General features: G+C 45.1%; 1 protein-coding gene across 1 annotated transcript in view; it reads right to left on the bottom strand.

The window, feature by feature from the left end:
• LOC117642109 (NFX1-type zinc finger-containing protein 1-like) overlaps positions 1–27,646 on the bottom strand; it is a 128,879-nt gene that overhangs the window by 22,455 nt on the left and 78,778 nt on the right. The window lies entirely within an intron of this gene.

Raw genomic sequence — 27,646 nt, 5'->3', positions numbered from 1 at the left:
GGTCACCTCTTTTTTGAAATCCTGATCTGGCCAATTGAAAGCGACCGATGGGGCGGGACCAGGTCCATTATTTGTCTCGTCCCCCGTTCCAAAATCCCCTTTGCCACAGCACCAAAACAAACCCCCTCCGCCATGAAACCAATCATTCAGAGCCGTGCGCCCCGGACGGGATTTGCCCAGGTTATTTGTTTGGGGGACTCCGAATACCCTTAAAATTGGGTTACTTAGCCAACCCTTCCGTACAAACCCAAACACAACCAAAACAAAAACACAAACAAAAAAATGATAGGCCCCCCCCTATTTTTTGAATAGAAGGGCGGGCCAAAAAGTACGGTATTGCCTGTAAAAAAACGACGGTATTGCCTGTTAAAAAAAGTCTGGAGTAATCAGTACAGGATTTACCGTGATCTTTTCTCGCAGTGTATAACGTATGTGCAAATTTGTGCGTACCTAACGATGAAAAACCGTCGTAATACGTATAATTACGATCATAAGATGTTGAGTGTGCAATGAATCTTTAAACGGAAGAAGAACAAGAGTCAGCTCTGAAAACGGCCTCAGCGCATGCACAGATGTTCCCCCCACCACCCGGTGCACATGCGCAGAAGCTGTTTTGGGGGCTTACTTCTGTTCTTCCGTTTCAACATCCATTGGAGTACACGGTGACATAATGTGTACCTCCAATAAAGGCCATAAAGTCTGCAAATCGTCAAAGTGTTAACACCGAAAATATTGTAATAAAATACTCTCCCAAAACTTGTTGATGCTTGAGATCATCGTCAAGTTATGGGCGATACTGTTGTTTCCTGCCTCTTTGGAGGAAAGACTTTCTGTGTGGCTGTTAGCGATACACAATTTTATCGCTGGAAAGGGTACTAAAAGTCCTTGGACTTGGAGTGTGGTTTGCTCACCTCATCTTACGGGCATTGTGCTTCAAGTATAACTGTTCTCTTCGCAGGCAGGCCGCGCTAGGTGAGTTGAAGAGCATTAGCCTTACGTCGTGGCACGACGGTGCTTAAAAGCAAGTTAAGCGAAGTCCGGCAGCTGCTAGAATTTCTGCTCCACACTGAAGGTATACTTACACGTCTAAAATTTCAGTAGTGTTCTATTGTGACTGTGCTGCTGTTTACCTTGCATATCTTGTATACAATGGTGAAACACAGGACCTAAACCTTAAAGCCTTAAAAGCCGTAAACGATTTACGCCCCTGGAATTCGTTTAATCGTTAAATGCCTTCGGAAGGGCATTTGAATTTTGCCTTACAGTCCTTTACCACGCCCTCCCTGAAGGCAACGTTTAACGCTCTAAACTTTGAAACGTGTACCCATTTATCTCTTATTAGATACAGCATACTTCCAGGCACACTCTTATCTACAGCGTGGATGCCAGGCACACACTAAAATAGTATGTACCTGGCATGTACACTGTAAATAACAGTGTTCCGTACCTGCAAGGACACACCATAATGCATTCGCTCAGGCCTTCCTGAAAGCATGGGCTTGTTTCAGTGTACTTTCAGGCACACTCTAATTAAGTAAGGGAGAGTGGGGTGATTTGTAACAGATTTCGGAATTCTCTATGCAAATACAGAATATTCTGCATGTCGGTGTCAAACTTGTGCCAGTTGAGCAGTCTCCCGGGTGGAAGGATCTTTAGTTAAACTGTAGTTTCAACTACAGTACCAAACTGCAGTTCCCGAACTAAAGTTAGTTTTAAAAAGAAACTGAAGACTAAATACAATTCCACTTTGCAGTTGAAATTGTAGTTTTCTGTCAGTTCACAATGTAGTTTTAGTGTTGATTTGAAGTTCAGTTGGAGGTTCAGTTTAAGTTTCAGTTACAATTTACTTAATATCCATTTCTGGAAGTAAAGCGACTGCTGAAAATAAATATTCAAAAACTGTCTCTCATCTAGTATGTTTCCGTACTTAGTATGTATTTTAAACATATTCTCTTATCGACATACTAACGTTGATAGTTATGTCTCAAAACTAGTACGTTTCCATACTTCTTATGCAATCTTCTAGTTCTATCAAGTAAAAGTTACATACCACTAGGGGAACTCAAAATTACAGTGGCTGCTTCATTGCTTTTAAAGCAGTTGAGGTTTACGTTGAATTTTAAAAAAAGTATCAGGTTAAAAGCAAACGTTTAAGGTTTATAGCTAATACAGTTGGCTTTACTTTAAATGGTATAGTTGTTCGCTGTTTAAAAATTTATGCAAGCTTCCCCTTTTTTAAAGTTAGCCTCCCTAAAGAGACAAAGTAACCTTAAGTCTGCGACAAGTTTACGTAAACAGACTTGTCGCAAAGGTCCAAAATATTTTGCGCTTACATTTTTTATACTGACAGTTTAAAATTAAAATTGGTCATAAAATGCAAGTTTGTCATGAAGAGGACTACAACTTTACATAGGATTACTCTAAAATTGCTTGTAGTTTAGAAGATGTAGAAAAATTCTTAGTTTTGATTTTTTTTTTATTAAATCCAAATCAAAGTAATTCTGTAAAGTCCTTCATATACCCTTTTTAAAATAAACATAATATTACATGCTAGTAGTATTAAATAACACTTTCGTTGAGTGAAGTTGGAGCAAAGCATATTGACTACCGCAAAAATGGACACTTAGTGCATCCTCCGCTAGGTGGCGCTAGTGTCGCATCATTTACGTCTTCGAGTTAAAAGTGTTCTTGCAGCGGATCAGAGGAATATTTTTGGATCAAACTCTGTGCAGCGCAAATATTTGAGATGCTATGACTCTACCACAAAAGGATTGACCTCGATAGGTGGAATATTAGGGAAATAACTTTGAATACAACTTTCCTCTCGCGCACGGCTACGGGGTCGTAGTTTGGTTAGGCTCCGATCGCTGTGCCTCCAAGTGCCTCAGTCCTCGATGCAAAGTATATTTTTTACGAGTGATCAAATCCGAGAGGAGGTGATTCCACTCACTATCACCTAAGGTTGAAATCACCTAAGGTGTCTTAATGATAACAGGGCTGAGGCTCTGTTTTGAAGTTTCACTCTCTTTTCGGAAACTGAACCCCAACTACTCTCTTTCGAGTTATTTCAAATGGCTTTTAAGTTGTTCGAAACTAAGGTTGAACTGCAGTTTGACTGCAGTTTAACTAGCACGAAAATGAGGGAGAAACTATAGTTGTTCCAAATAACTGGTAGTTTTTGCATAGTTAAACTGCAGTTTTACTGCAGTTGACTATAGTTTAACTACAATTTTTTTCTCTTAAAAGTTACTTTTAACTTCTTGACTTTTTAATTTTTTTTCACTTAAAACAATACATTTTACAACAGAAAAACTCCTGTTTTGTCATATAGTTTTAACTGCAGATCCTTCCACCCGGGCATGGCCCTTAATCTAGACTGTGCAGCTCCATTGGATCAATCTGGATTCCGTAATCTTGGAAATCTGAGACGCTTTCCAAACCCCTGCATGCTGTTACGAATCGCCCCGCCACGGGGTGATTTGTAACAGCCATGGGGCTTTTTATAACATCCTACACATTAAATGAAACATCGTCGGGAACGTTATCTCCTCCAGCAGTAGTTCTTCGGATGTCCTGCAGACGCCTTAAAATCTACAATACAAGCTGCCGTTGACCGCCTCAGCATTAACTGATCGGCTATGTCAATCCTAACGTCACTTTTTTCAATTTTGGAGGAAAGAATAGAATAACTCTCTTGAAAATGCATTTCGAGCTGTGTAAATGTATTGGAATAAGGCAGCAGATGATTCGAGAAATAATTCAAGCATTTAATTGCAAAAACTACCTAAATTCTTGTTTTCATACGGATCTGTTACGAATCACACGCTCAGACCTATGTGGACTTTTTTCACTGACATTGAAAGAGTCATGATCATGACTAAAATTTTGGGTGAGGAATTCTTTATTGCACAAATTTGGGTGAGGAAGTTTTCCTCGCCCAAGTTTGGGTGAGGGAAGCTTCCTCACCCAAATTTGGGTCATAATACTATGGAGCTATATGGGGAGCTGATACACCCTTTCTCACCCAATTTTGGGCGAGGAAGGCTTCCTCGCCCAGATTGGGCAAGGAAACCTTCCTTGCCCAAATTTGGGTGATAAAGTAAACCTCGCCCAAAATTGGGTATTGATCATGACTTTTTCATTCTCAGTGTTCTCTCTTGCTTATAGCGGTTTTAGAGCAAACGGAAAAAGTACTATTTCCTTCTTAACTATGCACAATTTTGATCGTTTTAGGGATATAATTGTCAATAGAGCATATAGAAATTGAAAAGTACATTGCAAATGACATCAGTCCGGTTTAATGGACTATAAACATTTTACAACGAACAAAATAGTGAATAGCAAAAGAGAAAATAGTACATATTACGTTTGCACAAAAACCTTTACGGCAAAAGATAAAAAGTCAATACGAGTCTGAGAGTGCACCCCAAATGCCTGTTACGCAAGAAATCCGTCCCTATCTATCACTGGACATAGTAAAAGCAACTTATGCCACGTGGCTACATTGTAAAGGGGTCACGCTTCAAGGCCCCAACGGTACTTCGATGGTGATTCATACCTGGGGAGCCTCAGACAGAAACTTCCTCGAACTCAAAAAAAAATAGATTTGCCTGTTTTCGGTGTACCCTATATTTCAGACGCCCTCCAAAACTAAACCTGAGCACCGATCACATCCGCTTCGATTGTTGAAGGACCCTGTACTTGAAGCGAAAGAGGGGCCATACTCAGATTTCCCTGTGCTCCCTCCACTTAAATTAATAAACGCATTTGTTACGAATTGCCCCTGTTACGAATCGCCCCATACTCCCTTGTGTACTTGCAGGCGCACACTGAGAGCGTGCCGTGCCTGGCAAGTGCTGCAAATAAGAGTGTACCTAAAAGCATGCTCCTATAAGAGTTTACTATATGTACACACTTTAGTTCCTGGGGCACTCTAGAAGGGCGTGAAAGACTTTTCATGCCCTCTACAGCGTAGTTGTTATGCCTATGAATTTCCAGTATGATTGAACAGTTTGGTGTATTTGCCTAGGGCTGGAGTCGATCAATATCCACATGGTTGCTGACCCCGCTGTTGACTTCCTGAGGCAGAGCAGGCCCCTCCTGCTCAACGCGGCCAAAGGCGCCGCCCGCGTGGCGCCGTCCCTGCGGAGGCTGGCCTACACCTCCACGCTGCGAGACCCGTGCCTGCGTCGCCACCTGGAGTGGCATGCCGCCACTTTGGAGGTTGGTCCACTGTCACACTGGCGACGCGACAGTAGTCCATCGGATTCGTGTACCAATCTTCGATAAAAATCTTGTCAATGCGCAGTGAAGAACAAGAAGAATCACAAAAGACTCATTTAGGGCATTTTAACTGAAAATATGTTGTGTTTACTGTAATATGTTCTTTCTAACTTCTACCAAGCAAAGAGTCTTAAATATTTAAAGTAAAAGTGCTAAAGCGTTGTCTTTTGCGATTCGTCTTGTTCTTCACTCGGCCACGACTAGAATGGTCTATTCGTGCGTTCCGAAGTGCATGTTTAATTTCGTGCAGTAGCGCGCAGTAAAACCTACGTAGTAACTTAGTGTGTAGCGCCCTGAATTTTTCTTCTCTTTCGAAACCAAGTTCATATGTGGAACCAGCACAAAAAATGCTACCAAATGCGCCACCTGACTTAGACGATTTTGGTAAAAGTGTGTTTTTGACTTGACAGTTTCCCATTGTACCCTGTGGCCACGCTCTCTAGGGGAAGTCAAAAGACGCAGAGTCATTCCAGGAACTTGACACTACGTTGAAAAGAAAGTGACAAAATGTTACGTTGTTTTGAGCATTATGTCACATTAGTTTGAATGTTATTAAGCTAAATTTTTTTGGCTGTTTCCCATCCAATTAAATGCACTGAAAAACCAAACGTGGTCCAGACCGCACCACTGGTGTGGTCAGATAGATGCCATTTTGACCACATCAGTTGGTGTGGTCTAGACCACGTTTGACGACTATGGTGCGGTCTAGACCACGTTTGGCCATGTTTGGTGTGGTCTAGACCACACCAAACGGACCAAACGTGGTCTAGACCACACCAGCTGGTGTGGTCAAAATGGCATCCATTTGACCACACCAGTTGGTGCGGTCTAGACCACGTTTGGTTTTTCAGTGTGTGAGACAATAAAAAAATGTGAATGTCACATTCTTTTCAATGTGATGCCACGTTCCTGGGATGAGTGTGTTTGACTCTCTATGTCAAAAAAAAAAACATCTTTCGCTTACGATTTACATTTCGATGTCACTCTTTTTTGTTCCTGAAATACACGGTGATAACGGTTCCTGGTTTTTCCAGGAACTCCCTGGAAATCGCCAATGCCTTGACCATTGTCTTCCTGGGAAAACCAGGTTCCGTTTTTACCGTGTACTCTCTCGGGAAGCTGCTACCACACCACCGCCTAATCGTGCCTTTTGTGTTTTCGCCGGCCAGGTGGTGGAACTGCGCGTCCACCACGCCGGCGTGGCGCCGCTGCTCGGCGCCTTGCCTCGCCTGCGCGAGTTGACGTGCCCCTTGCTGGACCGCATGCCGGCGCTGCTGCAGTGCCCCTCGCTGAAGAAGGTGCACCTCGTCGTCAACCTGGACGCGTCCACGGCAGCCTTCATGTCCGGAGCGGCGGTGTTCGTCCGCGGGGCCGCCTCGCGCCTGGAGCAGCTCGTCCTGGAGTACCCCGACGGCGAGGACCGCGTCGCGGCGACCGGCTTGGTGGCGAGCCTGGCCGGCTGCGACACCGCCGCCCCGACTCTGCGCAGCCTGAGCATCGAGACCGAAGACGGCGTCTACGGGGACCAGTCGCTGCGGCCCATGCTGCCCCCTCTGGCCGCCACCCTCCACCGGCTGGGGGCCCTCGTGACCCTGGCCGTCCCCACCGTGTCCAACGACCTCCTCGAGGCCCTGGACGGCGACGCGCTGCCCAACCTGGAGCAGCTGTCCTTCGCCTTCCTGACGCACTGCCCCCACCAGTGGGCCCACAGCCAGCCGGTCGCAGCCGCCTTGCAGAGGTGCCCCCGGCTGCACCTGTCCATGCTCACCTACCACCGGTATCAACGATCGCAATGTGCCTTTTGTCAGGAGCACAGCTGCCATGACTTCTCAAACGATGGGAGGTGGACACTCTTCAGTCACCCGAAGCAGGCACTCTGTGGTGTAAAGCACTCTCACGAAGAAATGTACTTCCCCAGCACTACCACTGTGTGGCTTTCCTCGCCTGAGTGCTGAGGTTACCTTCATTTTCTTGCTTGCAACATCTGAAAACCTTTTTTTTAAACCTGAGAACTGCTTTTTGTGTTAGCGTTATTTGATCGTCGTAAAGAAAACACTTTTTACGTCTCCAAGCCCATTGTTGTGCTGCCAACGAATGATTAAGATTTTTTACTTTTTGTACTATATTACAAAATCCACTGTGTACATAGTATACATCTATAGGAGTGTACTTGCCAAGTACACATCTATAGGAGTATACTTGGGCAAGTATACATCTATAGCAGTGTACTTGGGCAAGTATACACCTTTGGGGTGTACTTGGACCGCCTATCCGCTATCCCAAGTATACTCTTATAGATGTGTACTTGGCAAGTATACTCCTATAGATGTGTACTTTGCAAGTATACACTCTCATTCTAGGAACGTAACATCACGTTGAAACGAACGTGACAGACTGTCACGTTCGTTTGAGCATTGTGTCACATTCGTTTGAGTGTGAATTGGCCGAAAACCAGCTCGTTCACATTCAAACGAACGTGAAACAATGCTCAAACGAACGTGACACTTTGTCACGTTCGTTTCAACGTGATGTCACGTTCCTGGAATGAGAGTGTACTCATATAGATGTGTACTTGTAAAGTACACTCCTCTAGATGTATACTAAGTACACTGTGGATTTTGTAGAGTATGGCTGATTTGAATACTGGGGATCACTGGTTACATAATTTTACTTCTGTTCCCTTTTGTACACTTGCTTCTTTCTAGATCTTATTATTTTAATATGAAAGTAAATAGCTCAGTGTGTCCTTACACCCACATTTAGTTGCCCTCGTTTGACCTCCACTTTTCAAATAGCGGTCTGAATCTGTGAGTCAGACTTTTTGTAAAAAATCGAAGCGCTTGTCTTAGTTTTTGGACGCTCAGGGGGCGGCAACGGCCTCGGAGGCGCGTGAAGCCATGCGCGAGTAAGGTGCAGTGGTTACTTATTTTGCTTCGATTGTAAGATCTAGACCGTTGATTGCAAAACGCTTTGCACAGATCGAAAGAGCACAAAATTTGGGGTGCATTAGGCCTAGTAGACTGCCCGATACTTCCAATTCAATCGAACACAAGGGCGAAATCATTTACATCAACATGGCGCATGAGCTTTTCCTAAATTTTATGATTTCTGTGTTTATCGGTGTTTTTACTGCACCTTAATATTAAGGGAGGAGTAAGGGAGGAGTTTCGAGAAAGGCAATTAGCCTAATGCACCCTAAATGTCAAGCCCTTTCGATCGGTGCAAAGTGTTTTGAAAAACACAGTCGAGTTTTCATAATCTCGAACAAGTGCGCAACCTCTGCACTGACGGCGCGAGCATCGCGTCACGCTCTCCGTAGGCCGTTGCTACCCCCTGCGCAAGCTAATTTGCAATATATTGAGCAAGATACAATTATATTGACAATGCATGAAACATATATGGAGTCATATATTGACACATATTATCCATATATTTTCCTTTTTGCAAGGGAGCGTCGTTCAGACTCGAAGTGTCTTAAACAGGAAAGAGAATTGGACAACTTTCTGCTTACCGAATATCAGGTTAACTAGAATAAAGGAGGGTCCAGCACGCAAAAAGTTAGGAAAATCTAGCGCCGCAGGCCAAGGTAGGTACGCCAGGCGCGGATTGGAGAAACAGGCAGCGAGACATCGCGAAGCCTACGACAAGACGCGGTATGGCGTAAACGTACCTTGTAATTTATCGAAGCGCACGGGCTAGATAGCACACATCAGGCGATGCGAAGAGAGAAAGGGCGGGTAAGGTTAGTCGGCCCAGCTCCGCTCCCGAGCCAAGGGATTTCTCGTACCACGCGGCAAAACGAGAGCGCTTTCGCATTCTTTTTTTGTGGTTTTGGTAAGTAAGCTACTTCTGATCTGCAGCAAGTTACGAAGGGGCCGCAACTTGTTTTACCACTTGAGCGATTCTCACGTTTCGGGGTAGTTTTGGCGTCTCTGATTTGCCGAAAGTGAGAAATATCCAATTAAGTTTTGGTAATATTCATTAGCACCAGGTGCGCCGAATCTTCGCACCCCAAGGTGGTGTATGCAATAGATTAAATACTAATCGCACCAGGGACTTGGTGTGAATAAATAGGAACTCGCAAATCGCACCAGTCACCAGTGGTGCGAGCAACGACGTCTGAACTATTCGCACCACTCACAGAGGGATAGCCACCTGGGGTGGTGGCTGTGTTCTTCTGGGCTTCCCTCTAACTGAAGGTCCAACCTATCCTAACCAAACCTAACGGGCTCGCGACAGATCTTTCTCTAACTCGCGACAGATTTTTCTCTAACTCGCGACAGATCACCTCCCCTCTCTGGCCTCTGGTCACTAGCTGGTAAAAACTGAGCTGGTGCGAATAGTCATGCAGATTTGGGTAGCACCACTGGCGCGAATAGTGATACAGATTTTGGGTGCACCACTGGTGCAAGTACTGTTAAAATACCTACTCGCACCATGCCTGGTGCGAATAGTATACACCGTGTTGTTCGCACCAGTGGTGCAAATTAAGTTACAATAATTTATTCGCACCATGGTGCGAATAGTCACTACGTTACAGTCAGGATATACTAGATGTTATCGCAAAGGTACTTTATAGAAAAATTGCACTATCCCAAAAAAGGGTACCCATCGTTTGATGAGGTCGTTGTGATCACGGAAAAGTTATCACGGAAGTTTGGCAAGGGGAAATCCAGGCTGACTCCTTTTCGGTAAATTTCGTGTAGTGACTCTAATCGAATACAGCGGTAGGACATTTTTCTTGCGCTGTACATTTGTAAAGAAGTCGCGTATTGGTTTCGGTGAAATTGTGAACAGCCAATTTGAAGTCTCCCACTCGACAGTTGCACTATTTTGCGAACCACACCGCTCACACTTTGATGGGGTCAGGAGTCAAGTTTGGCAGAAGTAATGCCTTTCTCTTTGAATGACATAGGTCATCGCGAGTTACTTTAGTGGGTATTGTCCGAAATACGCTACGAGCCGAATCCACGAAGTTGAACATTTTCGAGACACTGGGTGCGTTTGAAGTCGGCCATGGGCTCCAAGTGAACTCCTAACATCAGAAACAAACCCCATGTCGATATCTGCGCTCGTTTGGGCACAGGAGTCAGAAGAAACGAAACTACCCCGAAACGTGAGAATCGCTCACTTACAAAACCAGTTTAGATACACGCTGTTACACCCAGTAAGGCGTCGTTGGACTTGTTTATTAACCAGCGAGCCTCCTGCGTGATTTCTCTACTGGTTTTGGCAACAACGCATTAAGGGGAGGTTCTACTGAAAATATTGCATTTTTCAAATTGAGACCCAGTGTAAAAATTTGTTGCAGATGTATAGAAATACATAGTTAATGGTCAAACATGAAATTTAGAGCCCAATACCTCCCTCCAAATCCAGTCGAAGAGGTTTTTTCAGCCTATTGTAGCAATATCTTAAAAAATTCTCCTACGCAAAGCATTTCAACGTAAACTGATGTTCTGGACATTTTTCACTTCTTTGGCTCATATGCAATAAAGCGTGGCATCACCAAGACATGGGACCCAACAAATTTATTTTGTCGTTGCTTTTCAGAAAAAAAGTCACTAAAATATCAGAAATTTTAACATTTTCTTGAAATTTTATTGACATGCTGTCTTAAAAACACAGCTTATGGTTTTGTAATGGTCCCAGTATCTTACTAATGCCACGGTTTATCAATTATGAACCAAAGAAGTGAAAAATGCCCAGAACATCAGTTTACGTTGAAATACTTTGCGTAGGAGAATTTTTCAAGTTACGACTGGAAATAGCAGAAAATTCCTCTTCGACTGGGTTGGGGGCTAGGTATTGCTCTCCAAACTTCAAATTTAACTATTGACTATGAAATACTTTAAATTTACAATGAATATTGATAATGGGACTCAATTTGAAGAAAGTAAGATTTTCAGTAGAACCTCCCCTTAACAGATCTGCAGCCAAACTGCAATCAATCAGTGTCTGACACGGAGCATGCTGGCGTTCCGTATACCCCCTGAAATAGTGATACGGACATCTGCCGTACCACTCCTCCCATAAGGGCCTGTGCTTTGTAAAGCGTGGTACGGAAATTTGAGGGGGGCCACTGTTATTCAAACTGCGATAACCACTGTATATATTTTGCAATAAAAAACTTATAACATTTTTTTTGCAATGATGACAACTAAATATCTGCGATAAAAAATTTAAAGCTAAATTTTGCAATGGAGTATCGCACTTTTGCGATAATGACTACAAAGAAAATGCAATAAAAAGTTATCGCAGAACAAAATGTGATAAAAGTTACTACAAAACGCTTTATTATTGCAAAAATTATGGGGTGGTTATTGCAAACAAAGTGCAATAACAAAATTATCGCACTCCAGGATGCGATAAATCGTGGGAATCACAAACTCGGTTTTATCGCAAAAATTTGTAGTAAAAGTATCGCAAAATGAATGACAGTGGGCGTAAAGTGAAATTTCGAACTTTATCATGTTTTTTCAGCCGTCTTTTCTTACATATTGGTCTCCCTGACATGAAAATGGACATCACCATTGGATTCTCCATGCCTTTTTACTGTTTTACCATTTTTGGTTGAGCGTCTGGTGACACTTTTTGAATTTTCGCAAACATTTTAGATTTGGTCCATATTTGGGTTATAATCCTTGCGCGCAGGATTTCAAATCCAAATGTTGTCCCAAAAGATCTGGCGTAGTTGCAACATCTTTTTATGGTCAAAATGAAGACAAGGGAGCCGGATTTCAAAAACATGTTTTCTTTCGGTCTTAATCTTGAAAACTAGAATCATGACTGTTTTTATGCCGCTTTTGGCCATTCATTGACCTGTAACTAAAGATTGAGACACATTTTTGACAAAAACTCTCCCTTGTCTTCTACCTATTTGAACACTGATCATTTTAAGCTATCGCACAACATTCTACCTCTTATGGTCTCCGAGATATCCTGCGCGCAAGGTCCAAAAAAAGTTACCGAGGAAAAACGGTTTAAAGTTGAAGGGCCTAACCTAAACTCACAGTGATTGTACGAATTAAAAGCTCCCTATGCCGAATTGACGGTGCTTTGGATCGAAATATGGTCAGGTTTGGTTGTACCAAGGCCCACCCTAACAGAAATCTGTGTCCCCCGACGGTCCTTCCGAAAGTCCTCGCTCTAAGTCCCTCCGAAGTCCCTAATCTATGTCCCTCTGAGGTACCAAAGTGTAGCATCTGAGGTACAAGGAACTCTGAAGTCCCCCTCGTCCATGAAGCCTCTTTCGTCCCCCTCATGTCCCTCTTGAGGTCCGTTCGTCGCCCCCCCCCCCAAATGTCCCTCCTGAAGTCCCTTTCAAGTCCCCCGTCTGGCAATTTTAGGGGCCGGTGGTAGGGGTGGTTGGGGGGGTGGGGTGGGGGTGGGTGGGGGTGGTTGGAGGGTTGGGTGGGGGTGTAGCCCTGCAGGGTGCCGCGGCCTGCAGAGGGTGCCTGGTGTCCCGCTCGGGGTACTGGTGTAGAGCACGGTACTTGTGGGAAGGGTGATTGGTAATGAGATATGTACAATGTATGTTCAAAATTATTTATTGCTCAACCTAACAGAAATGGAAGCAATAGTCAAAATAAAATAAAAATTCAAACTGCAGCCGCCCTTTACTGAAGTACGCTCCACTTAAATCTCCTGCAAAACCTGCAACAAACAAAGCGAAAGTGTCAGTTAAGTAACAACAACAGAAATGAAACACTCGAGAGCAGGAAGGATCAATGCCATGAATAAAAACAATCACTGAATAACAATGTTATGGAAAAAATGCTATTTGATCAGCCAAAAGTTGATTTGTGGTTCATAACTTCATTTTTTTTTCTAGATTGTTTGGCATTCCCTCAATTATTAGAATTTCTTCCTTCATATATCAGTGTCAAGAAAGATGATTTGGTGGCATCTGATAGAAAAAATTCTGTGGAATAATTTCACAAAACCTTTCTTGATGACTATTTTCTCTTGGATATAAATCATAAAATTTATAAAATTCATTATTTAAAATAAATTCTGTGACAATTTGTAACAATTGTGCTATGAAACAAAATAAATCGAGGCCCAATTTTTGGCAGAGCTGGTTGAACTATAACATTGAGCGCAAGGTTCACGATTAGAACTCTAAGTTGACTGAGCTCTCAGGTCAGAAGTTTAATTTTATGACACCAAATAATCTTTCTTTACAATCATACATGAAGGAAGAAATTCTAAAGGAATGCCAAACAACCAAAGTGGAGTGATGAACCACAAATCACATGTTATCCATATCAAACTAAATTGAATAAAAGGAAGCAATGAAAATAATGTTACTTACAGTGGGAGATGATGGGTATTGGATTCCAGTTCCAGTTTGAGGATACTGGACTCCACTTCCAGTGTGAGCATACTGGACTCCACTTCCAGTGTGAGGGTACTGGACTGCACTTCCAGTGTGAGGGTACTGGACTGCACTTCCAGTGTGAGGGTACTGGACTGCACTTCCAGTGTGAGGGTACTGGACTGCACTTCCAGTGTGAGGGTAATGGACCCCACTTCCAGTGTGTGGGTAATGACCCCCACTTCCATGGTGACCAGAGTGCATCATCGGATATGCAGCCCCTTGCTGCATCCCACCACCTTGGTGTCCATTTGGAGTGTGACCAGATTGCATCATTGGTTGGGCAGCCTCTTGCTGCATGCCATCAACCTAAAAAGATAGACAATAAAAAATATTAATGTTTATGATAAGCAGTAAGCAATTGCAAATGAAAAATAAACTATGGTCTCACTCACATAAAAGCCAGAACAATTTTGATAAGTAGGCTGTTGATTGTATTGATACATTTGTGATTGCTGGAAACAGAAAGAACAATTATCATACCTCAATAAAAACATTTGTATGGAATAAAGAGATGCTACTTTACATTTAAATTCCCCGTATGAAAATGAAAAGTACGCTTTTAGGACGCTTTTAGGACGCAAACAGGACGCTTGACCTTAGCTCAGACTTGTTCGCTTTCAGTCTGCTTTCCAGGTGGACTAGGACGTAAACAGGACAGAATCGCCCAAAAAGCGCCCTCCGCGCGCCCTAGTCCGCGCGGGACTAGGGCGCTTTCAGTCCGCTGCGCGGGACTAAAGCGGACTAGTCCCCTGACGCATCCCCGCCAAAAGAATGCCAGCGCCGGGCCGCCGGGCCGCCGGGCCGCCGGGCCGCCCGGGCCCCGCCCCGACCAGCTGCTGAGACACAGGCTTCAGTGGTAGTCGATCCCCGGACTGCTGCGTTGATGACTCGCCTGGCTCTTCGATGTCGAGGACGGTGACCACACTCTCATTCTAGGAACGTGACATCACGTTGAAACGAACGTGACAAACTGTCACGTTCGTTTGAGCATTGTGTCACATTCGGTTGGGTGTGAATTGGCCGAAAACCAGCTCGTTCACATTCAAACGAACGTGACACAATGCTCAAACGAACGTGACACTTTGTCACGTTCGTTTCAACGTGATGTCACGTTCCTGGAATGAGAGTGCACTGCGCTAACCTGGAACATGGGGACCGGGGCCGCAGGCGAGCCTCTTCACTGGCGCGGCGCGCTCAGCGCACAGGCAGTGCGCGCGCTCCCTTCCCTCCTCTCTGGCGGGCGCGCCTTTCAAGATTGAGAGGTGCGGTTTTCAACGTGGTGGTTGCTTTGCATAGAACTTGGCATCTAGTATGACTGGTCACGTGTCGCATACAAATATGTACGAAATATTTCGTAGACGTAAAATTTTGTACGGTTCAAACAAAATAGAACAGATACATTTACCCAAGGGGCAACCACTCCAGAAATCTTGTCACCTAAGCGCTAAAAATCTCTGGGAAATCTGAAATCTTGCCTTTAAAAAGACCAAAAACAAGCTAAGTTTAGGCGGAATATTGCTTAAAATCTTGCAAAATCCGACGAAATCTTTGGCCCTCAGAAATATTGTGTCCCCAAACATCAAATGTGGTTGCCCCCTCGCATTTACCACGCGTCAAGTTAAAAGCAAGGAGTGGAACTAGAACCAGAAATGGGCTTGTCTTCAGCAGCCCTGCACAGTGGAAGAGATTCATAGTAGTATTGGTGTTGAACCATGTGAAAAGCGTTAAAATGTCAATCACTGAGCACTGTGTTCTTCGAGGGTAGGATAAATATACCGCCTGACCAAAATTGACACCAGTTGAAATAGGTATTATAGAAGCATTGCGATTGAGAGTAAAGGCGCTGGAAGCGCTAAGGGCAGGGACGACATAGAACATTTAACACTCGATGACTCAATCACCAACCCCTGAACACTTGCGGACTAGTGCGCTAAAGGTACGCTTGCATGGGGGACTAGGACGTGAAGAGGCCGCACAAGTGCCGGACTCCGAACGCCCTAGTCCGTGCGGGCATTAGCGCGCCCTCTTCACGCCCTAGTCCCACCTGCAAGCGTACCTTCCGCGCACTAGTCCGTCTCGAGCGTACCAAAAGCGGACTAGTACCCTCCTCGGGCGAGGACGGCGGGACTCCTAGCGCCCTAGTACCCAACGGAGGGGCCTATCCGCGTACAAGTCTCGCGCGTCTTCGAGACTAAAAGCGTCCTAGGACGCATGTTTGCGCACCAAAAGCGTCCGAGTCCAGCCTGCAGCGTCCTGTTTGCGTCCTAAAAGCGTCCTAAAAGCGTACTTTTCGTTTTCATACGGGTCAGTTTTAGCATTTCCTACTCTAGCATTATAAGAGGAACACAAAAACAGAAGGAAGGCAAAAGCAGACTGCCATGAACTTGAATATGTCGCAAACCCAATTGGAATGGACGTATTTTCCGCTGACTGCATTCTACACTGCCAACCGTGTCAAATTTACTGACTTCGCAGAAGTGTGGCAGCCTCATTAAAAGAAGGAAAAGATTAAAATGTACACACCTGCTCAGTATGAGTGACAACCAAACTCCTCTGGAACTTGGCAGGGGACGCAATCACCGAATGACTCTTTGTTGGAGACTTCAGATAGTCTTGAGAGGAGACTTCAGCGACTCAACAACTGTCTTATTCTCCTTTTTGGAAGGAGAGCCTTCATCCTTAGAAGTAGAGTCTGAGCCCTTCTTCTTTTTCTTTGCGGGGGAGCATTTCTTGCTACTTGAGGGTTCCTTAAAAAAGGGGGGAGGGGTCAATGGAACATGAAAGCGTTTTTCAGTTACTGTTTAAGGACTAAGAGGAGAGGAAACAAGACCATACCTTTTTGGCAGTAGATGAGCACTTCTTTGTGATAGCTCTAACAAACTGGCTCCAAGTCAAGTCGGGACAGTATTCAGTAACAAAGGCTAAAGTCAAAGAGAGACAACCAAATAAAAGATGAGATTTTAAATACTTGATAAAATTTTCAATAAAAGAAATTCTTATATCACTGTTTAAGTCAGAACTCACCATAAATAGTCGACAAGTCATCAGGCGATGCTGTCAGACTGCCCTTCTTGCGTCCCTTGGCAGTCATTAGCTTAACTTGTTCCTCTCCATAAATCAAGCCAAAGGTCTTCCTAGCAAAATTTGTGCCAGATTTCTGAGATTGAGTATCAAGAACTAACATGTTTCTGACTCCCTTGTCCACCATCAGAGTGTTTCTTCTTCAGACGCACCTTCAAATGAAATTTTATAATTACACAATGTTAAAAACCCAAAATAACTGACATTAGATTTGAACGGACACATACCGTCTTGCTACTCTGAATCACCGGCACTGCATAAACCTGAGTGAAAAACATAACATTCAAACAACAGAAATATTATGTAAGGATGATATTTGAAGTTATGAAACTCACATTCTTGGGAGAGACACAGATGCTTTCTTTGGTTCCAAAGCATTTCAAAAGAAACTGCAGGAAGGACACAGTGTTTGGATTTTCTGTGAGGAAGAAATACAACAATGGAATATTGAAGCTTTCATGAAAATATAAAAAGAATTATCGATTCACATTGGGTACTCACTGAATTCACTCAACTCTCTGTCTTTTGAATTGTCATTGTCATTATCATCAGAGGAACTGTCCATATCTTCATCATCTTTGTCATCATCTTTGTCATCAATTGACGCAATGTCATCATCAGATAAAAGCTGATCGGTATTCTGTGATGGGAAAAGCTGCCGAACAGATTTGGCAAGTTTGGCATCTTCTTCAGCCTCTGTGGCATTCTGAGCAGCTGTCCTAGCACGTGCAGCTTCTGCTTCTTTCTTCTTGGCCTCCTTTTGAGGAGTGGTGAGTTTAGGCCGCTCACCTAAAGCTATTGAAACCGCTCGCTCAGATGCCTGTCCAGCAGTAACAGGTTTCTTAGGTCTCCTCTTAGTTGGAGGGTCACAATTCTCGTTCGCAATTTTTTCAGCCAGGGCTTCTTCAGCTGCCTCTACTTCTTTGACATCATCTGCGAACAAATAAGAATACAAACATCACAAAACAGAAGGTGCATCAAGAAAATGGTACGGAGAGATTGATGGCAAGCTTGCTCAAGCTTGTACCACAACGGCTACAATGCGGTTTAAGGTTAAGGGTTTTGAAACAAACTGCAAAATTAAACATGCAATGTAATCTCTGTTTGAAAGTCAATTGCCTTTTCAGTGCCACAGACCAAAATAAGTTTAATCTTAGTGAAAGGCTCTCAACACTCTTGCACCTGCCATGAGTGCGGCCGTTACAGATTGAGTTATAATTCTAACCTAGTACGTCCCAATAGTGGCTATACAAATCTCATTTAAACTTTGATCCTTAAACAACGCAAGTATACAGAACTCACCGGACATTTTGATGATTTTGGCGAGGTAGTTCTTTCCATTTATGTACTTTATGTTACCGAGTCCACCCTCATGACGAATCTCAACAGGGACTTTCGAAGCATTCCAGACATCCCAACGGCCTTCATGAACCAGTGAATAAGACACTGAGTTACCATCCTGAATCAGCGTTAAAGAATTAACGATGCTAAGGAAAAGCAACTTCTTTAACGAAGAGCCTAACACGAAACAACAAGCTAGTGGAGATCCGTTGAGCCTAAGTCCACGAAATCGTGCCAACTTGTTCAGACAAGCCTCATCTTACTGCCTGCTTGATACTGGTTTTCATACTCGTCGTGCAAACATCGAAAAATAAAAGAAATTACTTAAAATTTGAACCAGAGCAATTCATACCATTTTAACTTCTCAATAGGTTTTCAAAATTATTTTCGTGCAGTCAAAAGAACAAGAAAGCCTGTGATAAGTAACGTGAATATAAGAGAAGTGCCATCCACGAATAGTGTTGGTCAACCTGCGACCAGAAAAGAAGAAAAGGAAAACCGAACAGAACTGAGTAAAGTCGGAGGGAGGAAGAAGGGAATGAAAAGTTTTGATAGTTTTATAATTTTTATAATTTTATTATTCGTTTTAATCATTTTATTAATTTTAATTCAACAACTGATCCAGGAAGCGGAAGAAGGGGGTAAGTCGAGTTGAATCCGTGCACTTTTAAAAGGCCTGAACCTTGCAGGTGGGAGAACAGGTGGGGAATGTCATCTAAAAATACATGCAAGAGGATGGGACTTGTCTCACCACACTTTTTTTGGACCAAATTTTCGCTCACGTTACTTGATAGACTGATAAGAGGTCACTGAATCAACTCGACTTAACCCCTTCTTCCGCTTCGTGGATCAACTGACATGTCGAGATGGACGAGGTACAGAAAGAAAAAAGATGCATTGAATGCAGGGGATGAAAGTGGGGCCAGTGATTTGTCAGACACCGAGCCGTCATCTGACTCCGATTCCGACAGACAGCAGCCTGTACCAAAGCGTGGACGCTCTACAAATCAAAGAGTGTACATGGTACGCTCTATCTGGAGCGTGCCTGCAAGCACGCTCTAACTAGCGCATGCCTGCCAGGCATTCACTAACTAGTGCATACATGCCATGTACACGCTAACTGAAGCATACATTTACTGCATAAGGGATAGGGAGTTTTCTGCATCAGGAAGCGTGTACATGGCATGTATGCTCTAGTTAGTGCATGCTTGGCAGGCATGCGCTAGCTAGAGCGTGCTTGCAGGCATGCTCCAGTTAGAGCATACTATGTACACTCTTTGATTTGTAGAGCGAAAAGGTACATTTAATGATGGCAACCACTTCAATTTCGTGTAGGTTCTGTTGTGGACCAACTGTTTGACTATGCCAATTCCTGGTGTGTAATTGTCATCCGCTAATATTTCCTTTAGTCACAGAAATTTGTAAGTAAACATAACCTGTAATAACTCACGTATTGAAATGCATTTAGTTTCGACCTGCAATTTATTGAGTGTCGCACTGCCACAGCACAGTAAAAACTCTACGAAGAATCGCTTCGTAATACAAAGAAAATGAAGGCATTGTAAAATGTACGAAGAAATGCTTCGTATTATGAAGCAAAATCCTTAATAATACGAAGCATTTCTTCGTAATACGAAGCAATTCTACAATGCCTTCATTTTCTTCGTAGTTACGAAGCTAATCCTTCGTAGGCTTTTAAGAGTGAGTGGGCAAAAACACCTAAAAAACCGTCAATAAGTCTCAATTTTCAAAATGGTTTCTGGGACCCCCCGATGGGCTTAAATTGTTCCTAACACTCCATTGTACTAGGATCAGGTCCACATTGAACCCTGACGTAGCCCATTTGGAACCCAGAGCGCGTCAAAGTTACTTTTTATGAAAAAATTAAGCATTTTTTCCTATTTTTTAATTTTTAAAATCCTACGCCTCATAAAAACTCTGCGTGAATTACGTGGCAACCGGCAGTCAATTTCTCTATTTCTCTCGTCTGACCCCTAAATAAAGAGAAGAAAACCTGTTTGGACGTCTGGACCGATCAGAAGATTTCCAAAACGGTTGTGAAAATTCATTTTTCGTAACAAAATTACTTAAATTAATAGTGTGTTTGAGTTTAGAAGCGTGCCCCGCTTCGCCCCGGTCTAAATTTTGTTTTAATTTCTTCCTGAGATGTTAATGAAAAGATCCACGTCGAGATCAGCTGCGCATATTTGCGCAAACGGGAGAACGGGTCGAGAAAAGATTTTACATTGGCATTTGGCAGCCCTGCCGGGCGGGCTGACAAGGGTCAGGGGGTACACTCAGATTCCAGATAAACTTTTTTTTTCGGAAGAGTAACACATAAGATTAAGAAAGCACCTCAAAGTTGGTGCCAAGATATATATCTACACCCTTTCCAAATTTTTTAAAACCTAAAGAAGGGGTAAAATACTCGGTAAAATAAGCCTTTTTGCAGTGTATGGGTCATTTTCAGACATCGAATCGGAAAATTTAAAGTCGACTTTTTTATCATTTCCTTCAATGTTTGGTCCCCTTCTGACGAAAATGAGAGGAAGTTTTGGTCGGTTTCATATATTATCTAGCTCATATTTGGTTCGACTGCCCAATTACGACAGTAGTAAAGGTGGGGTATTCAGACATGCGCCATCTTGGTGGGGCATTCAGACATCCCCCTCCCTCTCCCCCTGAGCCGCCATCTTGGGCGGGCCTAACCCAACCTAACCTAAGGGGCGGCGAGTGGGGGGAACCGCGCCGGGCCGGGCCGCGCTGGCGGCGCGCAGCGCGTCATCTAGCGGTCGATGACAGAACTACGTCACCGTTCGGGGACGAGATTTGCCGCCAACAAGTGCGTCATCATGCTGCCGGCGGTCGCGTGAGGCTCCCTCCATGATGACGGTGACCTTGCCGTGCCGGGGGAACCCCCTGTACCGCAGCGCAACTCAATCTAAGTCTAAAACATTAAATCGCATTCAAACTTTTGTGCGCGAGGAAGTGGCGCGCGCATCCCTTCCGTTCTCCGCCCTGTGCATCCCCCACCCCTTCTCTGCCGTGCGCCGCCGAGAAGCTTCTCGAAGCGTCATTCCGTCATTCGTTGGTCGTCCTTCGTCGAGTGCGGCGAGTGTGTGCTGCTGTTGAGTCGCTGAGTTAACCATGAGTGAAGAAGATGTTTCTGTGGGCTTAGATGTGTCGGGGGCCCTCTACGTAGGGCTCGAGGGTGATGAGATGGAGCTGTTAAAAGAACTCCAAGAGGGAATGGAGGACGTGAGTAGTTTTTCTTCGCGACATTCTTTATGAGTGGCACAGCCTAGGCCAGGCCACCACGCGGCGCCGCCATCACACGCCCAGTCCTTTTGTTCTCCTGTTCACTTGAATTGGAGCCTTTTATTAAAGTCTGCGCTGTGATTTTCACACCGAAATCCGTATTTCGATGTGCAATGAGCGCTGCGTGTCGATGCCGGGCCGGCGCACAGTGGGCGGAATGACCGCTTTCGACAAGAAAAAGTCGAAATGTTGCGGAGCGATTCTCACGTTTCGGGGTAGTTTTGGCGTCTCTGATTTGCCGAAAGTGAGAAAAATCCAATTAAGTTTTTCTGATTATTGGGGTCCTGGATGATACTAGAGTTATGGCAATGGTATTTATAGTAAAGACCTTGTACTATCTTCCTAAAAGCATGAGCCATAAGGTATTCCCATACGTTTTAGTGGGTGTTTTGACCACGGAAATTACGTTATCACGGAAGTTACAAAGTGTGAAAATCAGCTTTAACGGCTGACTCGGGCTTGCTGTGGCTTAAAAGTCGTTCCAGGGTCAAATGATACTCTGAGCCCGACATTTCAGCGGAAAATTTTTTCACCTAGTGCTGCTGCAACATTGGGTAAAGGGTGCCACGGAAGTTACAGGTAATTGTTGATACACGCCATTTTATAATGCTCTAGCCCGCTTTGAGACCGTGTACAGCATCTTAGATTTCCGCGACCCATGCAATTATATCCCAGGGACTCCACTTTGATGGCTTGTGTCATGGAAAGTTAAAAGTTTGGCTTGGGGAGAAGTCCAGAGCTGCCTTTTCGAAATTTGTGTAGTTAAATTGAATATACGGAGGACATTTTTCGTTGCAGCATAAGTACCTTTGAAAGAAGTCTGGCGTATTGGTCTTCGGTTGAAATTAGCTCGAGACATGCCAAGCTTCGAATCCCCATCGACAGCGGGCAGCATTTTCGAACCACACCGCCACACTGGGGGCGGAAAGTTCGAGTATGTTCTCTTTGGACAATCACGGAAGTTACATTTGGGGTATTCCAAACGCTACGTAGACCAATCCAACGAACGAGAACTTTTCGAAATGTGTGCGTTTAGTGGGCATTGGCCCTCCCTATCAGAAACAAACCCCATGTCGATATCTGCGCTCGTTTGGGCACAGGAGTCAGAAGAAACGAAACTACCCCGAAACGTGAGAATCGCTCTGCGATAGGTGTATGAAAATTCGTATCTGAGGGTTTTAGGGTCATCTTAACACGTTTCTGAAATTAAAAAAACTATTGGACAGCAATTTGACATAGTTTACTAAATGACCTAAGTACAACTTTTGGGTAATTTACATGAAAAACTTCTTTTTCTTTTCAAAATTAATGCAGAAAAAACAAAAACATTTTATTCTTTTGCGGAGGGAAGGAAAGTTGCCCTTCGCAGAAGAAGAAAATGTTTTTGTTTGTTCTACATTAATTTTCATGTAAATTACCCAAAAGTTGTACTTAGATCATTAAGTAAACTATGTCAAATTGCTTTCCAATAGCTTTTTAACTTCAGAAACGTGTTAAGATGACCCTAAAACCCTCATGTACCTATCGCGACATTTTTCTTGTCGAAAGCGGTCATTCCGCCCACTGTGTGGCGGTATCTGTAGTGAACGAAACGTGATTTTGCCGCTGCGCGCTCACACAAATCGGCCAAGAACTTCCGTTTGCGCAGCTATGCGCAGCTAATTCTTTTTTCCTCATGAAGTGTACACTAAAACCTATCAAATGCGCGCAGAGCGGGCGCCGGGTAACCTCAGGCTTTTTTCTACGCCCAATGCGAAAATATTTTTTTACGTTTATTTACAAAGTTTGCTAAAAACACACGCAGTTTTGTCATTTCTCAACCAAATGCGTTTCCGAAAACAGTTCGCGAAGGCATGCCCTTTCGAACGATATACTTGGATTTGCTTGTAACTACTTTGGTGCAGGAGAAAAACGTCTGCTAACATGGGTATTGTTATAGAGAAAAAACGCGCACAGCGCGACCACAGACTTTGACGTGGCGCACACGCAAAACGAAGACTCGTATGGGGAAATAAAAGGCAGATTTAGATTCAGCAGGCATTTTTCAGTCAGGAGAATGTGTTTGTACACGTAAGAAAAATATTTGGAACTCGGACTTTTTCTTGTCGAAAGCGGTCATTCCGCCCACTGTGCGGCGTGGCGACCTAACCTCGCTGGCGTCCTTGTTGCGTCATCCAATTCATCTCTTTACGTTTCAGAATTACCATTTGGGACTGAATGTATCGATGGCTAAGTTAAGCGCGACTTAGTGAATCGATACACAGTGAGTATGTTCCGATTTTATCACGTTTTTTGGCTTTGTGGCCTGTGCCTTGCGTGCGTGAGAGCATGCGTGTGTGTGCGTGTGAGCATGTCGAGTCCTGCCTTGCTTGGCCGTGCCATGGCCCTGCAGCAGCACTTGTTGCTTTTGTTTACATCCTCTTCTTTCATCTGTCGTTCGCGTGTGTGTCTCTTTGCAGCACAAATGCTTAGTGCTTTTCCCTTTCGCTTGCGAGTTGTTTCTCTCGCACTCCCTTCCCGGCCCCGCCGGACACAGGTGCCAGTTGGGCTGCCTACCTCCACGGCGCGCTCGATGCCGACACGACGGGATGCCGACCCACTGGGGGTTAATTTTGCGTAAGTCGGGGCGCGCAGATGAAACGTCTCGTTGCGCTCTCGTTGTTCGCTGCAGCTCTAGAGGTATTCGCACTGTAATTTCGTTCTGTTTTTTCTCTCATGAAAACAAAACAAAGTAATACAGTTCGAATATCTCGCAAAAACCTTGCTCACTTATCGCGGCTGTTTTATTTTTTTCATGTCTTAAGTTTTTTAAAAATAAAATAAGCGAAAAGATAAGTGAGGAAGGTTAGCCATTTTAAGTATACTTGGTCATTCCATTAATTTTGGTGATGTTTCCAGGTTCCATGTAAGGACGATGAGTCTTCCTCAGCGTCTGACTCCCCCGATCTCCAACTGAAATCAACCATCGGAGGAGTCTCTCCTCGCAGTGCAGGGGCATCTCCCCTCGGGGATCTTCCTCCTCCGTCTCCTCTCCCTCCTACTCCTGAGCGCACTGTTTCTTGGACAGCGTCTGAAGTGGCTGAGGCTGGTAATGCCATGTGTCGAGTAAGTTTTATTTTTGTTTCCGGTTTGTTTGGAACTATAAATGCAACATAACTTTATTTTTTGTCTTCCTCTTAGGAACTCTTTAACTCAACTTTGAAGAGCTCTTCACCTTCGAATGAGGAAAGCTCTACTAGCTGCAGTGCGACGGACTGCAGCGATAGTGAGAACTCCTCCTCGCCTGTCCAGGTCCTTTACGTGACGAATCGCGCTCCCTTCTCCGTAAGTTCGTTTTGTTCAAGTTATTGTTCGTTTTGACAAATTTATTTAACCTTCATTTGTTTTTTTTTTTTTTTTTTGTTTCAGGTCGTCAAAGCGAGATTAGGGCCTTCCGAGATGGCTGCGCCCTCCACCACTGCTGGCACTCCTGGGCTCGCCTCTGCGGTCGCCACAGGAGCGACCGCTGTACCCGCCGCAGTCGAAGCAGCCAAGGACAGCGAGGCCGCAGCCGAGGCACCCGAGGACAGCGAGGCCGCTCCCCCACAGAAAATGCCTCGCATTGTAAGTGTCAATCACCTTTAACCCTACTGTTTGATCTAGAATAAAATGCATTTTATTCACTTACTATTCGATTGTTTCAGTCTGCTCTTCTGCGGTTGGGACCGCGCCCCCCCGTACCCCCCCCCCCCCTATTCCTCTTATGGATGTGTCAATACATCCACTCCACCAAGCTGGCCCACACCACTCTGCCCCTATGCCCCGTGGCCCTTTTCCCCCTTTTGGGAATCAGCTCCCCTTCAGCCCCCGTCCCCTCTCGCCTATGCTCCGTGGCTTTTTCCCCCGCATGAGGAATCAACTTCCTTTCAACCCCCGACCCCCCGCCCCTATGCCCCGTGGCTTTTCCCCCCTGGCAGTGGCACGCCAGCCTCTCCCTCCCCCCTCCCTCCCCCCTCGTGCTAAAGACGTCATTCTAGCCTCTCTTCCCCCACGCCCTGAAAAAGGGGTTCCCCCCACCCCACCCCCGCAACCTAAGAAGAAGCAGGTGGCAAAAAGAACGGGGGGTCACCCCGATCATGACCCCTGCGTACGAAAGAGGGCCCCCCTCCTCCCCCTCCTTCAACTGGGGGGGCAGCTGCACGCAGGGCACCGTAACGTCACAAAACTGTCGTTACTTTTCATCAGTTACCCGGTACGTTACAAGTTTTAGACCAAGTTCCAAAGCAACCATCGTTACGTTACGCATAACGTACCCGGTGAAAAAGGTAGTTCCGTAACGTTACGGGAAAAGTATCAAAGCTCTCGGGACGCCGTGGTACCGGTACAATACCCTTATTTCCCAGAAGTAACGTTATCAACGATTGGTTTAACCCTGCGGTACGTTACGCGGAACCGTTCCAGCTGGAACTCATTGAACGGTCACGTTTGGAACGGAAATGTAACGTTACTCCAGCAATGCCCAAAATTGTGAAAATGAGACTGCTGCACCTCCGATCCCCCGTCCTCGCCACTGTTACCCTTGCCCACTTCTCCCATAAATTTCCCCTTCCACCATAGTGACGTGGTCAAAATCTTGCCCCGCCACGGGCCCCAACCCCGAACCAGACGAATGAGGGCGCGAGCCGCTACCGAAGTAGCGACAACATTTCCTCGGGGGAGAGAAAAGCTCACGCTATTTTGTTACGACAGTGGAGAAGATATTTGGCTCGGCCAGCAGTGTTGCCGTCTCCCATGAGGGCGACATCGCAACGCTGCACCTCGTCTGCTGTTCGCGACGGATTTGCGACGGCGACGGGCCCGCCCGCTGGACTCTGACTCTGGCCCGTTCAGCCAGCAGGCCGCAGCAGGGCTGAGTTCGGAGCGCGCCGGCAGAATGACACTCTACTAGACCACACCTCTCTCAGACGTCGCTCTGGCGCTGCGGCTTCGAGCACCGGTATCCCAGGCAAAAGGGTCTGGGGATCGATTCTCGAGCGGTTTTTTTTCGTCCACCGCGTCGTTTTCCTCGCTGTGGACCCATTGCCGTCTCAACTTTTCAACCGCATGTCTGCTTCTCGTCTTTTTTTCGAATAAATAAAGTCGCAGACCACTTGCGACGAGAAAAAGACACGGACACTGTAATTCAAAGGGTGAGACATCTCCCCAAATTTTTCGGCGATACAAAATGTATCACCGAAAAAAAGGTCGTACACGAATGTATCACCAAAAAAATGGTCGTACACGCATTATCACCGTAAAAAGGTCGTACACAAATGTATCACCGAAAAAAGGGTGATACTTCCCCAGGAAAACAAGGGCAAACTCGCTGATGTCTCACCTTTTTTTCGGTGATACATTCGTGTACGACCTTTTTTCCGTGATACATTTGTGTACGCCCTTTTTTTCGGTGATACGTGCGTGTACGACCAGTTTTTCGGTGATACATTTTAGTATCACCCTTTTTCGTGAGACGATTATGTCTCCCCCCTCAGGGGTGAGATGTATCATATTTTGATTTACAGTGGAGGCCCCCCGCCGCTCACGTTTTTCGTTTGGCTCCCTCTAAAAGTCGTCTAAAAACCGTCGAGCAGCCGTCTTTTATGCTCTTTGCCCCGTCTCAGACTTGACTTCGCTCGAAGACCTTCTGACCGAGTGCAGACGATTTTCAGCCAACTCCTTCCCTACCGGGCGCCATCGAGAAGCTAATTGGTGAAGGCCGCCCCGAGCCAGCCGCTAGATGGCGTGCGCGCCATGACGCGGGCTTGCCTCGCGTTTGTAAGTTCTTTGTCATTTTGACTAGGTCCGGCGGGGTTTTCCCTTGCGGGCGCGGTAGTCCCTTTCAATGCGACGCCCCATGACCACCAGACGGGAGGGCGGGGGAATACAGTAGGTTGTATCCTGATCTCAGGTCTGGCCCGAGTCACCGCGGCTGCAGTGGTCCTTCGGTTGGTCATTGGCCGACCATCTCTTCCATCTTCGAAAATGCTAAAAACGCACTCAACAACTCATTCAATCTCAACATTTGTGTGTCTTTGTGAAATTTTTTTTGGGGGGGGGGCGGTCGAGGGGGTGGGTTTGTAACGTACCCAAGCATAAGCAGTTCCCGTTACGGTATACGTAACGTTCCAAAAGGTAACTGAACATCTTACGGTATCCCTCTATGGTACACAGATGGAACGGGTACTGTACGTAACGCGGGGTCAAAAAGTAACGGATCGTGAC

The sequence above is a fragment of the Thrips palmi genome, unplaced genomic scaffold (genome assembly GCF_012932325.1).
Source record: "Thrips palmi isolate BJ-2018 unplaced genomic scaffold, TpBJ-2018v1 HiC_scaffold_16, whole genome shotgun sequence".
NCBI lineage: Eukaryota > Metazoa > Arthropoda > Insecta > Thysanoptera > Thripidae > Thrips > Thrips palmi.
The sequence above is the reverse complement of the archived record's forward strand: the minus strand, read 5'-3'. Positions and strand labels throughout refer to the sequence as shown.